At 42.3% G+C, this 15,087-nt stretch overlaps 1 non-coding gene across 1 annotated transcript; it reads right to left on the minus strand.

Annotated features, from left to right (window-relative positions):
- Positions 1 to 7,986: 7,986 nt before the first annotated feature.
- LOC120272902 lies at positions 7,987 to 8,093 on the minus strand. Its single transcript, XR_005540435.1, has one exon. It is a non-coding gene; the product is annotated as a small nucleolar RNA R71 (small nucleolar RNA).
- Between the last annotated feature and the right edge of the window lie 6,994 nt (positions 8,094 to 15,087).

Consider the following 15,087-nt stretch of genomic DNA (forward strand, 5'->3'; position numbering starts at 1 on the left):
ACTTAAGCTTCGACAATCACTTAAATAGCACCTGATGCTCGAGGATCGCAAACTCCATATGCTCCGGGACGAGCTCTCGTGGCGCTTGTCGTCCGCTTTCCTTTATCCGGGCGCCATTCCTCGCAAGAATTAAAAAAATAAAATGATCAAATTAAAAATTAAAAAAACTTATTTCTACGAGGAATCCACAAGGTCATGTAGAAATTCGCATGCCCATGTGGATCTTCGGGATGCGATGGCAACACGACCGCAAGCAATCAAAAACTCATATACATTGCTTCATTGACTTCAAAAATACACTCTAAAAATCATGCACACATGTTCTAAAACATGAAATCCATGCAACATTGACCATATCAAGCAATAGAAGGAAACACTAGTGAAGAGAAAGGGTTAAGAAGCTTACTAAAGAAATGGAGATCAAAAACTTTGAGTATGGCCGGTGAGACATCCGAGGGGCATCATTGAAGACGTGCTTGTCAAAGTTGACAAGTATATATTTCCTGTAGACTTTGTAGTGTTGGGCATCGATGAGGATGCGGATATTCCTTTAATACTTGGAAGCCATTCTTGTGCACTTCCAAGGTACTGATCGACATGGACGGTGGTGAGTTGACACTGAGGGTGGATGATGACAAGTTGACCTACTACCTCGCCCGAAGCCATGCGACATTCTCTTGACTTTGATGATACTCTCTACTTTCTTGAACTCATCGATGAACTAATCGATGAATATATGCAGGAAATGTTGAATCCGGACCCGTATGAGGGGTTGCTAGACCAAGAAGTGGAGGAGGAAGAAGTAATGATACTTGGTCTAGAGGAAAAAGTATCATCTACCCTGGAGATTATGAAGAAGGTGCTTCGGAAGATGAAGCGAGCAAGAAGATGCCACAAGAAATGCCCCAAGTCTATTAGGGATGCACATGAATGGAACAAGGGCAACGAACCCTCATGTGGTAATAAGCTCGACAACTCTTCCTCTACCTTCAAAAGACTATGTTCATCACGCTTCTAAATCATGGGTAAGAGGGAAACCTTCATCTATGAGCCCCGTGCGATAAGGGAAGGTATGTCAAGCTAAGGGGCGTTAAACAAGTGCTTCTTTGGAGGCAACCCAAGTTCTTTACTATTTTTTAGTTCTTAGTTTAGTGTTTTCATGAATAAGGCTTGAGTGTTGGTGTCTTGATCTTTTCGATGCTATTCCTATGATTTTTCTTGTGGAATTTTTTGTGTTTTCGTGTGCTTAAAATGTGTATGGCGAAGTTATTGGTCGTTTTGAGTGAGTTTTTTTTTCTCGTATTTTTCCTGGTATACTTCGCATGATAGGACAGTCTCTAAATGTATTTACATGTTGAGGGATTTTCTGCAGAGCCTGTAGTTCTTTCTAAGTCATCCAGAGAAAATGCACGACTGTGTGGCATTTCCAAATGGCCGTGGGTTTCTACTGAGAGCTCATCCCGAGAGGACAGAGGGGCATGGAATCGCCCCTGTGAATCACTTTGTGATGGTCACACGCCCGTGGGTAATTTCCATATGGGCATGTGTATTCCTGTAGAGACTTAGAGATTTTTTTTCCCAAGAAGACACAGGGGAGTGGACTCGCCCTTGTGGATGACCCTGTGACAAACGCACAGGCATGGGTAATTTCCACACGCCTGTGTGGATCTCTGCAGAAGAGCTCTCCTCCATCCCGAGAATACATAGGGGTGTGTGGATGACCCTATGAGCTGGGCTTCTGAAGGTCCACGCCCGTGTGGAATTTCAGCGCGGGCGTGCTGTATACATAGAAAATTTTCTCTTTTTGGACAGAGAAGCCACAGGGGCATTTGCCTAACCCTGTGGGTCAGGCGCACATGCATTGGGAATTTCCACAGGCCCGTGTGGATGTGTTCAGAAAGTGTTGATTGTTATCCTGAGAGCATACAGGGGCATGCGTCTGCCTCGTGGGTCTTTTCCCTACGGAGTCACACAGGGCGTGTGTAATTTCCACGCGCCCATTTGAATATACACAAATGTAAGAGTTGTGGGTTTCCTTTTAAAAATATTTTTCAGTTTTTCTTCATTCTTGCACTCCTAGTCACTTAGAAAACACTCTCCATAGCTCTCTCGACCTCGCACCATTGATTTAGAGTTTTATTCGACCTTCTGGCCGATTTTGAAAGTTTTCATCCTCAGCTTGTAGGTAAACCCTCATTTCTTCTTTTCTTTGCCACACTTAATTTTTGATCGATTAAAAATGATGAATGTTGCTTTGTTTCTATGTTTATATGGTTTGTGTTTGCTTAGAATGAAGTTAGAAACAATATTAAGGTGTATTTTTGGTTTTGTGATGCGCGTCAGTGTGGTTTTTCATGGCTCGTGTATCCACACTGGGTGTGTGGAATTTTGACACGACCGTGTAGATTTCTACATTATTATTTTGTGAGTTTCTTTTGATCAATTATATTTTTAATTTGTACTAATATGGCACCCCGATTAAAGAAGCAAGGTGACAAGCGCCCGCGTGAGCCATCCTTTGAGCCAGAGAACATGGCATTCGTTGTCCCCGAGCACCAAGTCTGATTTGAGAGGTTGTCAAAGGTTAGGTTCGAGACGGGCCTCGCTTCCTAGACATGAGCATATTACGGAAGATATAGCGGTAGACAATTCTCCGATGAGGTTTAGGATCTCATCTCGAGTGGGTGGTTGGAGGCGCTTATTATTGATTAGAGAGCCTCGTCATCCGTACTCTTACACTTGAGGTGCTCTGTCATCATTCAAGTTTGACTGATCTTATGCTAGATTTGATAGTGTCGACGCTATATAGTTTAGAGCACTCGAGACATCACTATAGCATCGATGTGACATAGTTTTTGACCCGATTGGGACAGTATAAGGAGACATTCACCGACAGACTATCCAGGTAGCTTCACTCCTGAGAGAGCATATAGCATTCTCTGTGGCCAGGGGCTATACGAGCCTGGAGTGTCCAAGGCCACGTGCCTTTCCCGATCGGGCTAACCGTTATCTGCATGCTATCCTGAGCTGGTCGGTGAATGGCCGTGGAGATAGCACGCGAGTCCTAAGTTAGCAGGAGTTATTATATTTATATTCGATGGTGCAGCAACAGCGCTTTATTTGGGACATATTTTATCTCAGTACTTGCATCACCAGGGCCAGTATGACAGAGTGGGTTTTATTTTCTCAGGCTCGTACATTAGCAGACTCGTCCAGGGCATAGGTCTGCTGGACACCATTCGTGGGGCTGAGAAGATGACCACCCCTTCACTGCTACCCCTCCATACACTCGAGATTGATGTGATTGGTGCTGCAGATATAGTGTTGGCGTGTATATATTGGCTACACTTGCTACGAGGTAGTAGAGGGAGGAGATGATGCTACGAGAGGATCCTCGGCTGGTCCCTAAGCCTCGACCCAGCAGATAGATATAGATGCACCTCCCCTAGCGTAGAAGCCACCTCTGGTGCGCATCTTCTCTCCACCTAAAGCGCATGATCATTTTTAGAGGCTTGAGAGTTCTGTGGTGGTCCTCCAAAGTGATTTTGTCGAGGTTCATGCGCTACGCTTTGTGAACCATGCGGAGGTGATGTGCCGTCTCAACATTCCATAGCAGTTATTAGAGAGAGATGAGACGTCACCATTAGTTATGAGACCTCGGACCCCTCAGGTATCTCCAAAGACCACCATCACCCGTCCCAAAGATCGATCGATCCACCGAGATATTCTTCTTCACTAACGTAGATAGCAGTGAGAGTCGACACCGTGATGACACCGATACTTGATACGTCTTTTCTTTTATTTATTTTATGTTTTTCATATTTTATTTTAGTGTTGCTATTTTAGACTTGTATACTCAGAAAGGGGTTTTCTTTTTTTAGTTTATCATTTATTTTATCTAGAGTTGTATTCCATTACTTTTATCTTTTTATATAATCGTATTGTTTTTTTATTTATTCAGACCTCACCTGAATCCCCTTGTGTATGGGTGCAGGTGGTCTTGTCAGTATAGGAATTGAGAACTAGTCATGGACATGGCCAAGGTGTTTTATACTTACCCGTGTGTACTTCACAACCCGTTGGAACTTCACTCCCAAGGATTTAGCTCCATCAAATGCAACACTAGGAGTCAGGGGAGTATTGTTTCAATTACCACTTCCGCATATATTCTTGATTGTTACACTTGTTAATGTGCTTGCATGTGTACATTGAGGGCAATAAACAACTTAAGTGTGGGGTGGGTGGGGGAGTAACATTGCACATGTCCTTTACATAAGTTTTAACTCGAACATACATGCTCACGTAGCCAATGGAGGTTCACCTTAGTTGCAATGATTGTATTCTTAAGTCTAGGTGAATTTTTAACAATGAATGTTTTCATGCTCTAGTTTTTACTTTAATTTTTGGAAATGTTTGCCCGATTGACACTTGTTGCACATCTCACTCATTAAGCTCTTTTGGAAACTTAAGTTTGACGTTTAAGGGACTAATTAATTTTGTTTCTTATTTTGCTATTTAAAAAAATGAAAAAGGAGAAAAAATTTTATACTTGTGCATTGGGGGTGGAAAGAGCTACCGCCTATGAAGCATGAAGCTACTCTCATATGTCGGGTACTAGTTATACCCTAATGAGGGAAAGAGCTATAATAAGTGCTTGTGTGATAAGAATGCGAAGAGTTCTTTCCTTATGATGAGCATTACTTTTGTCAGGTTTTAGCACTAATATGTGTGTATTTATGTACTTTTATGCAGGTTGGGTTGTGAGGCCGATTATTTGTGAAAGAATCCATTGTAGATCATTTTACGCATTATTTGGAGGAGATCTTGAGAAGGCTCAAACGCGGAGACATGAGTCGGGTTTAGAATACTAGAATGTGTGCCAACCTCCTTGTATTCGAGCTAAGGCAATGATTCAGAGGGGCACGAAGGCAGTTACATCCTAGTATTCCGGCTTGTACATATTTAGCAAGATCTCCACCAACATGACCGCTTATTGAAGAACCAAGACGATCTACGATGTGAATATGTGGCGGTTTACGTTACCTCGATGAAAGCATGGATTAGGGAGTATTTTGGGCCGTTAATGTAGCAGGGTACTATAGAAAATCATTGTAGCAGGTACTGTTCACAGCCGGCCAAAGAAGGAGCAAAACAAAGGAGCCACAAGGGCGTGTGGAAATTCCATATGCCCATGCGTTAATTCCACAAGCCTGTGTGGAATATCCACAGGGGCGTGTGGAATCCCGATTCCAACCCTATTTAAGGCCGATTTTAGCCCAGATTTCAACATTCTTTTCTCCATCTTTTCCCTAGCTGGAGAGAGGGCTGCGGCTAGAGTGATGACGCACCATGAGAGTTAGACAAAGCTTGATTGGAGAGGGTTGAGAGGGTGGGTCGAGAGGTACAGGAGCATCCCCTTTCCCCTCCAGTGTGATAGATTCTACCTCCGTTCCTCGAGTTCTTTGCATCCATAATGGAGCGAATGAGCTAAGGGATGACCCTCCGCTGGGGCTTAGTTGCAAGTGCAACGGAGTGAAGCGTTGAGGTGATTTTAGCATCTAGGGCTTAATTGTGGTTAGGGACCTTTCTTCTGGACCAAGGGTTAGGTCTACAATTAGGAAGAGATTTATCACTTGGAATCCCCAGAGCTTAATGCAATCTTTCTTACAAGTGCGAGGTTGAGAGGTTGTTCAACTTCTCCTCCGGGACATGTAGAGGATTAGGCTTGGTTAACCCTAGATTCGGGGCCATGCATTAAAGGATGTCCCTGACTCATCATTGCATTAGTTAGGAAGCATAATAGAGAGTTCTTGCACTTGAAACGATTTTCCTAGGCGGATCAATACCCGGGTACCCCATCTTTATCGATTGCCTTACCTTCTCCTTTACTTTTGCTCTCTTTCGGGTTGTTTTACTTTTGAGAATTGAATCTTGTCACACATATCACTATTCATCTTTCATATAGTTAAGAAGCAAATTAAGTATTTTTATTCCCTTTTCCCTGTGGATACGATACCGCACTCACCTGGGATTTATTACTTCGACAACTTCGTGCACTTGCGGGAAGCCCTGTCAAGCTATCTCATGGGATGAGTTAAAGCTACTACCCCGGTAGAAAGAGCTACCACCTCGAAAGTGTGAAAGCCACCTTAGTGGCAGCTTTAGAAAGGGCTACCTTAGAGGATGTGTGAAGCTACTACCATTCCTTTTATTTTGTTGTGTTTTGTAGATAAATAAGTCCTTTATTACTTAGAACTTTGAGGAGTATACGTTGGGTTGAATTGATTGAGTTTACACACACTTACATGATTTCGGTTTTGTTGTCCTTTTTGATGGTCTTGTGGATGAGCCTACTCCACAAAACCATCAACAAGACTACCGAGGGGATTTTCCTATGGATTACTTATTTTTTTACTTTTTGAATTCTATCGTTAATTATATCTTGCTCCATGGAGAGCTAAACCCTTAGTGTGTACTTCGATTTTTGAACCTTAGGATGTATTTGTTTCATTAACCTTTTACTATGCTTTCTGTAATTAATGTTTTAATTGAGTTCCAATCTTGAATGCTTGTTGAATGATTTCTCCCTTAGAGTGACACTAGGGTTGAGAGTTCGCATTGGCAATCCTTGTGAGTGAGTAACATACCACGAGGGTTAAACAAAGCTAGATTGGAGAGGGTTAAGAGGGTGAGTCGAGAGGTAGCGGAGCATCCCCTTTCCCCTCCGGTGTTATTTATCCTACCTCCTATTCCTAGAGTTCTTTTCGGTCATAATAGAGTGAAGTACTAAGAGAATAACTCCACTGGGGATTAGTTGCTTGAGGAACAAAGTGAAGTGTTGAAGTAATCCTTAGTATCCGGGGCTTAATTGTAACTAGGGGCCTTTCGCCTGGACCAAAGGGTTGAGGTGTTGAGACTCATCGATTTCTCCTTTGAGGCATAGTGTAGAGTTAGTCACAGTTAACCTTAGGTTTGGGACTGTATGCTTTAGGATTTCCATGATTCATTGAGCAGTAATTAGGAAGTATAATGGTAGGTCTTGCACTTGAAGCATAAGTCCTAGGGGGAGCATTGTCCGAGTACCCTACTTCTATCGATTGCCTTACCTCTCACTTACTTGTGCTTGTCATTCTTGTTCCTTTTATTTCTGTTTACATCACATCTTATCAACACAATCATTATTCATCTACACTCGGTTAAGTAGTAACTTAAGTATTTTTATTCCCTACTCTCTGTGGATACGATACCCCACTCACTTGGGATTTATTACTTTGACAAACCCGTGCACTTGCAGGTCATACGTAAGGGGCATTGTTAAGTTCTTTTTCACCGTTGCCGGGGAGTAGGCCATATATAGATACTTTGCAGTTTGCTATCTTAGTTATTCATTTATTCATTCCATTTCACATCTTCTTATTCTATCATCATTCTGATTTGTTTTCTTTCTTTTAGTGCAGCTCCAGGTTATGACCCGATAGAACACTTCGATATTGATTGAAGGTGATCATGAACTTGAGCGTACACTCAGAAGAAGGGTTAAAGAACCTATACAAGAATCTCCAAATCTAGCTGAAGTGGAAGCGGAAGGGTCTAACAACATGGTGGAACAGAATGAATAATAGAGATCACTCTCTGATTACGCCAGACCATCAGTATTGGGGACACAATCTAGCATTGTGCGACCCCCAATCACAGCTCAGAATTTTGAGCTAAAGTCGGCATTCATCCAGATGTTATAGCAGTCCGCACAATTCATTGGTTTCACCGATGAGGTTCGAAATAGTAACATAGAGAATTTCTTGGAAGTGTATGATATGCTAAAGATCAATGGTGTTAAAGATGATGCCATCAAGTTTAGAGCCTTCTGATTTACCTTGAAGGGGAGAGCGAAGTAGTGGCTACACTCATTACCTAGAGCATCGATCACTACATGGGAGATGGTAGAAGCTTTTCTTGCCCATTATTTTCCTCCTGAAAAAATCTGTAAAATATAGGAATGAGATCTCATCTTTTGTGCAAATGGAATTGCAGTCTTTATTTGAGACGTTGGAAAGGTTCAAGAAACTCCTGTGAAAATGTCCTCAACATGGGTTTCCACAGTGGATGATCATTTAGACTTTTTACAATGGTTTGAACCCAAATAGAAGACAGCTACTTGATGCAGCAGCATGAGATACCTTATGTAGGAAGACCCCGGAGAAGCCCGGCAATTAATTGAAGCAATGGGGTTTAACAACTACCAATGGAATGCTAGGGAGAAGAAGAAAGTGGCTGACATCCATGAGATTGATGCGGATACATCATTGGCGGCACAAGTGGAGGCATTGAGCAAGAAGTTAGACACTCTAACTTCACCGAGATTGGCGGCCGTAATGAGTTGTGATGGATGTGGAGGGCGACATGCCCCATCCAATTGCTTGATAGCCATTAGTGGTACACCCTCCATTGAGCAAGTTGACTATGTGGGTAATGCAATGAGAAACTAAGGCAATCCTTATAGCAATTATGGTTGGAGGAACCATCCTAATTTCTAATGGAACAACCAAGGGCAAAAAAAATGCCACCGCACCACCGGGTTTTCAACAATAACAAGCCCCAAACATGGAAAATAGAGTTTCAGGCTTAGAGACCCGGATGTCCGATCTAGAGAAAGCATTGACCTGATTTGTGCAATCATCAAATACATGGTTTCAATCGGTCAAGGCTACACTTCGCAACCACGCCGCTTCATTGCATAGTTTAGAAAATCAAGTGGCGCAAACCACGAAGTCTCTATTGGAGAGACCACAAGGAAGCTTGCCAAGTAATACCGAAACTAATCGAAGAGAACATGTGAAGGTGATCACTTTAAGAAGTGGTCATGATGTTGAATGTAGTTTTCCATGTGAGAAGACCAATGTTGAAGCACCCTAGGTCGTAGACGTTGAGGAAAGAGCCAACAAAGAAAAAGAGGTGGCACATCTAGCTTACAAGCCAAGAATCCCTTATCGTTCAAGATTAAAGAACGACCAAACTGATGGGCAATACAAGTAGTTCTTGCGTTTATTGAAGCAATTGAACATCAACATTCCTTATGTGGAGGCATTATCTCAAATGCCTTGGTATGCTAAGTTCCTTAAAGATCTTTTGACCAATAAGAGGAAGTTGGAAGAGAGTGCATAGGTGATCTTAGATGCCTCTTGTTTAGCGGTGTTGCAAAAGGATATGCTGAACAAGAAGAAAGACCCCAGAAGCTTTGTGATTCGATGCAACATTAGCAATTTGGGTAAAGAGATGGCATTGGCGGATTTAGTAGCTAGTATCAACGCCATGCCATACTCATTCTTTCAAAAGCTAGGCTTGGGAGAACCTAGGCCCACTCAGATGACTTTGCAATTGGCTGACCGAACGGTGAGTGACAAGGTCCCCTTGCTTATATCCCGCAAGTGCACGGGTTTGTCGAAGTAATAATCCCGGATGAGCGGGGTCGAATCCATAGGGAGTAGGGAGTAAAGACACTTAATTTGATTCTTAGCTATGTAGAGTATCAACAATGATAAGTGTGGAATTGATTCAATTCTCAGAAATTAAAAGCAACAAGTAAGAGAGTAAAAGTAAGGAGGAGGCAAGGCAATCGATAAAGATGGGGTACTCGGATGATGCTTCACCTAGGATAATCGCTTCCAGTGCAAGAACTCTCTATTATTCTTCCTAATCAATGCAATGGTGAGTCGTGGAAATCCATACACACATAGTCCCAAATCAAAGGTCAACTATGCCTAACTCTATACATGTCCCGGAGGAGAAATCGAACAATCTCAATACCTGCGACTCGCATAGAGTTGCAATGAGCTCTAGGGATTCCAAGTGATAAATATCTTCCTAGATTTAGACCTAACCCTTTGGTCCGAAAGTGAAGGTCCCTAGCCACAATTAAGCCCCTAGATACTAAGATCACCCTAAACGCTTCACTCCATTGCACGTGCAACTAGGGCTCCCAGCGGAGGTTCATCCCTTAGACCATTCACTCTATTATGGCCACAAAGAATTCGAGGAACCGAGGTAGAATCTATCACATTGGAGGGGAAAAGGGGATGCTCCTGTACCTCTCGACTCACCCTCTCAACCCTCTCCAACCTAGCTTTTGTCTAACGCTCGTGGTGTGTCACTCACTCACAAGGTTACCAACAAAAAAACTCTCAACCCTAGTGTCACTCTAAGGGAAATGTTCATAAAAATCAAGCATTCAAGGTTGGAACTCACAATAAACATCAATTTATTGAAAGCATAATAAAGAAGTTCAAAGAAACGAATACATCCTAGGGTTCACAATCACCCAAGTACCCACTAAGGGGTTTAGCTCTCCATGGAGCTAAGTACAATCAAAGAAATAGAATGTAAAAGCAATGAATCCATAAAGAAACCCCCTTGATAGTCGTGTCGATGGTCTTGTGGAAAGTACTCTACTCGTCGTCCAAGGATTCCTTCGTCCGGTATAGGATACGCCTCGATCGAAGCTCCCCTACCAACCTTCTTCCTAATGGAATCACAATGTTGGAGCCATAGAACCTCTCCAAAACCTTGGCCAATACCCCTCGAAACCCTAGCAGAAGCCCTCTCGCAAGTTGGGGAAAAGATGGAGAAAAAAATACCAAAATTGGGGCTGAACGGGCTTTAAATAGGGCTGGAATCGGGCAACTCCACGGGTGTAGACGGTACACGCGCCCGTGCAGAATTTCCACATGGGCGTGGATAATTTCCACACGCCCGTGTGGATTCTCTGTTTCTCTGATTTCTCGGCCTGCTGTGAACAGTGCTGCTACAATAATTGCTACAGTGCTCTGCTACAGTCTTCGACCTGAATAACTACCCAATTCCATACTTTCATCGGGGTAACGCAAACGGGCACACGTTCACATCATGAATCACTTGCTTCTTCAATGATATATATGTTGGTGGGGTTCTTGTTCTTGTATGCATAAGACGGAATGCTCGAGTGTGACTGCCTTTGTGCCCCTCCAAATGGATGTACTCACTCGAATGCGAGGAGGTTGGCACACACTCTAGCATCTCACACCTATCCTATGTGTTCGCGTTTGAACCTTAGCAAGATCTCCTCCGAAATAGGTGCATTATTATCCACATTGGCCTATTTCCTTCATACTTAGCCTCATAGCCCTACCTGCGTAAAAGTTACATAAAAACACACATATTAATGCAAAAACCTGAGAAAAGTAATGCTCAACATAAGTAATGAACGCTTCGCATTCATATCGCACAAGCACTTATCGCTGAGACATCCGAGGGGCATCATGAACACGTACTTGTCAAGGTGGAAAAGAACATATTTACCATAGACTTCGTAGTGTTAAACGTCGATAAGGATGTAGATGTTCCTTTGATACTTGCGAGGCCATTCTTGCGCACTTCCAAGGCATTGATCGACATGGACGGCGGGAGTTGACACTGAAGGTTGGAGATGACAAACTCATATATTGACTCACCTAAGCCATGCGACATTCTCTTGACTTTGATGATACTCTGTATTTTCTTGACACTACTGATGAGATAATTGATGAATATGTGTAGGAAATGTTGAATCCATACCCGTACGAGGGGTTGCTTGACCAAGAGGTGGAGAACGAAGAAGTAATTACGCTTGGTTAAGAGGAAGAAATACTATCTACCCCAGGGATTGTGAAGAAGGTGCTCCAAAAGATGAAGAGGGCAAGGAGACACCACAAGAAACGCCCTAAGGCTGTTGGTTGTTGGGGATGCTGATAAGTGCTTGTGCGATAAGAATACGAAGTGTTCTTTCCATGTGTTGAGCATTACTTTTCTCTGGTTTTAATGCTAATATGGGTGTATGTATGTTACTTTTATGTAGGTAGGGTTGTGAGGCCGATTATGAGAGAAAGAAGCCAATGTGGGTCATAATGCACTAATTTGGAGGAAATCTTGCTAAGGTTTAAACGCGAAGACATAGGTCGGGTTCCAGATACAGGAATATGTGCCAACCTACTCGTACTCGAGTTAGCACAACTATTTAGAGGGGCGCAAGGGCAGTCACATTCAATCATTCTGACTTATGCATATAGAACAAGATCTCCAAAAATATGTCCGTAATTAAAGAAGCAAGGTGATCCATGATGTAAATGTGTGTCCGTTTGCGTTACCTCGATGAAAGTATGGATTCAGGAATTTTTCAGGCATGTACTATAGCACGGTATTATAGAAAAAACACTGTAGCAAAAATACTTCAACAACACTATTTATAGCCGGCCGAGAAAACTGGAAAATAGAGAATCCACACGGGCGTGTGGAAATTCCACACGCCCGTGTGAAAAATCCACAGGGGCGCCCACATGGACGTGTGGATTCCCGATTCCAGTCCTTTAAAAACCGATTTCAACCCCAATTTCAAAGATTCTTTTCTCCATCTTTTCCCCAACTTGAGAGAGGACGGTAGTTAGGGTTTTCGGGAGGTATTGGCTAGGGCTTTGGAGAGGTTCGATGGCTTCGACATCACGCACCGTTTGGAAGAATGTTAGTGGGAGAGCTTTCGTCGGCACCGATCCGGTGAGGTGTATCCTAGGCCAGATAAAGGGACCCTTTCGACGAGTAGAGGACTCTCCACAAGACCATCGCCATGACTAATGAGGGGTTTTCTATGGACGCTTTGTTTTTACATTCAATTTCATTGATTGTATCTAGCTCCATGGAGAGCTAAACCCCTAGTGGGTAGTTGGGTATTTGTGAACCCTAGGATGTATTCGTTTCATTGAATATCTTTATCATGCTTTCAATTAATTGATGTTTATTTTGAGTTCCAATCTTGGAGACTTGATTATATGAATACTCCCCTAGAGTGACACTAGGGTTGAGAGTTTTTCTTGGTAACTCTTGTGAGTGAGTGACACAACATGAGAGTTAGACAAAGCTAGATTGGAGAGGGTTGAGAGAGTGAGTCGAGAGGTAGCACATGTCCCCTTTCCCCTCGGTGTCATCTATCCTATCTCCATATTCCAAGAGTTCATTGCGGCCATAGTAGAGTGAATGGGCTAAGGGATGACCTTCCGCTGAGCTTAGTTACGAGTGCAACGGAATGAAGCACTGAAGTGATTTTAGCACCTAGGGCTTAACTGTGACTAGGGATCTTCCACCTCGACCAATGGGTTAGGTCTATACATAGGAATAGGGTTTATCACTTGGAATCCCTAGAGCTCATTGCAATTCTATGCGAGTGCGAGGTTGAGAGGTTATTCAATCTCTCCTCCGGGACATGTATAGAGTTAGGCATGGTTGACCTTAGATTTGGGATCATGTAATTAAGGAATTCTACGACTCATTGTTGCATCAATTAGGAAGTATAATAGAGGGTTCTTGCACATGAAATGATTGTCCTAGGCGGATCAATATCCGGGTACCCCATCTTTATCGATTGCCTTATCTTCTCTTTTACTTGTGCCCTCTATCTTGTTGTTTTTATTTTGGTTATTTCATAATTTGTCACACTTATCACGATTCATTTTCCACATTAGTTAAGAAACAACTTAAGTGTTTTTATCCCCTACTCTCTGTGGATACGATACCCACTCATCTGGATTATTACTTCGACACCCGTCCACTTGCGGTTTACACGCATATTCGGTCATGTCAAGTTTTTGGCGCCGTTGCCGGGGAGTAGGCATTTAGAGATACTTTGCACTTTGTTTTCTTAGCTATTCATTCATTCTATTTCATATTTTCTTTCCTATTATCATTCCGAATTATTCTCTTTTTTTTTTGGTCACAGAAATGATTGAAATACCCGAGTTATTCGACACTATCATAGGAATGGTTGAAAATATAAAACAAAAGGTTCAATTGTTTGCAGTAGAGGATACACTGCGTTGTTTCTTGCAAGAGTCTTATAATATTCAACACCCCATAGAAGAATTAGTTAAAGATTATATTACCAGAATTCAAGAATGAAACTGTGAATTAGATAATGTGTTAGATCAATTTGAGAGATCTGCATTGGGATCAATGAATGATCACTTAGAGGAAAGTCTGGAGAGGGTCCTAGCTCAATTTGATTCATCTTATTATGAAGACGATACAAAAACACATTTACAAGTAGAAGAAGGGGAGAATGATTGCGAACATGAGGTGAAGGACTTTGAGGAGACTAACAAATTAAAGGAAAGCAGGTTGCATCCTTCAATTTATGAACCACCAGAACTTGAGCTTAAAACCTTACCAACGCATTTAGAATATGCCTTCCTGATGGAAGAATCTAAGCTCCCAGTGATTGTAGCTTCAATCTTGTTGGTTGATCAAAAGGAAAGGCTTGTTAGCATGTTGAAAAGGCATACATCGGCTATTGCGTGGAAGATCTCCGACATTAAGGGCATAAATCCATCATTGTGTACTCATAAAATTCTAATGGAAGATGATTACAAATCTGTGATCCAACCTCAGCGGTGGTTAAATCCGAACATGAAGGAAGTCGTAAAGGCGGAGTTAGTGAAGCTCCTAGATACAGGGATTATCTACCCTATATCAGATAGTGCATGGGTGAGTCCAACTCAAGTGGTTCCGAAAAAAAGGGGGAATAACAGTGAGTGAGAAATGAAAAAGAATGAATTGATTCCAACAGGACGGTTACAGGATGGTGAGTCTGCATTGATTATAGAAGATTAAATGATGCCACTCGAAAAGATCATTTCGCATTACCATTTATCGATCGACATCTGGAACGATTAGCGTGGGCATCAATTCTATTGCTTCCTTGATGCCATGTTTGGGATACTTTCAAATCCCCATAGCTCCAGAAGATCAGGAGAAGACCACATTTACTTGCTCTTACGACACTTTTGCTTATAGAAGAATGCCTTTTGGGTTGTGTAATGCACCATCAACATTTTAGCGCTGTATGACGGCCATTTTTGATGATCTTTTATAAGATATTATGGAGGTGTTCATTGATAATTTTTTGTATTTGGGGATTCTTTCGACATATGCTTGAAGAATACGGAAAGAGTGCTAGTAAGATGTGAAGAAACAAATCTCGTCTTAAATTGGGAGAAATGTCATTTTATGGTCCAAGAAGGCATTCTCCTTGGA

The sequence above is a fragment of the Dioscorea cayenensis genome, chromosome 11 (genome assembly GCF_009730915.1).
Source record: "Dioscorea cayenensis subsp. rotundata cultivar TDr96_F1 chromosome 11, TDr96_F1_v2_PseudoChromosome.rev07_lg8_w22 25.fasta, whole genome shotgun sequence".
NCBI classification, from domain to species: domain Eukaryota; kingdom Viridiplantae; phylum Streptophyta; class Magnoliopsida; order Dioscoreales; family Dioscoreaceae; genus Dioscorea; species Dioscorea cayenensis.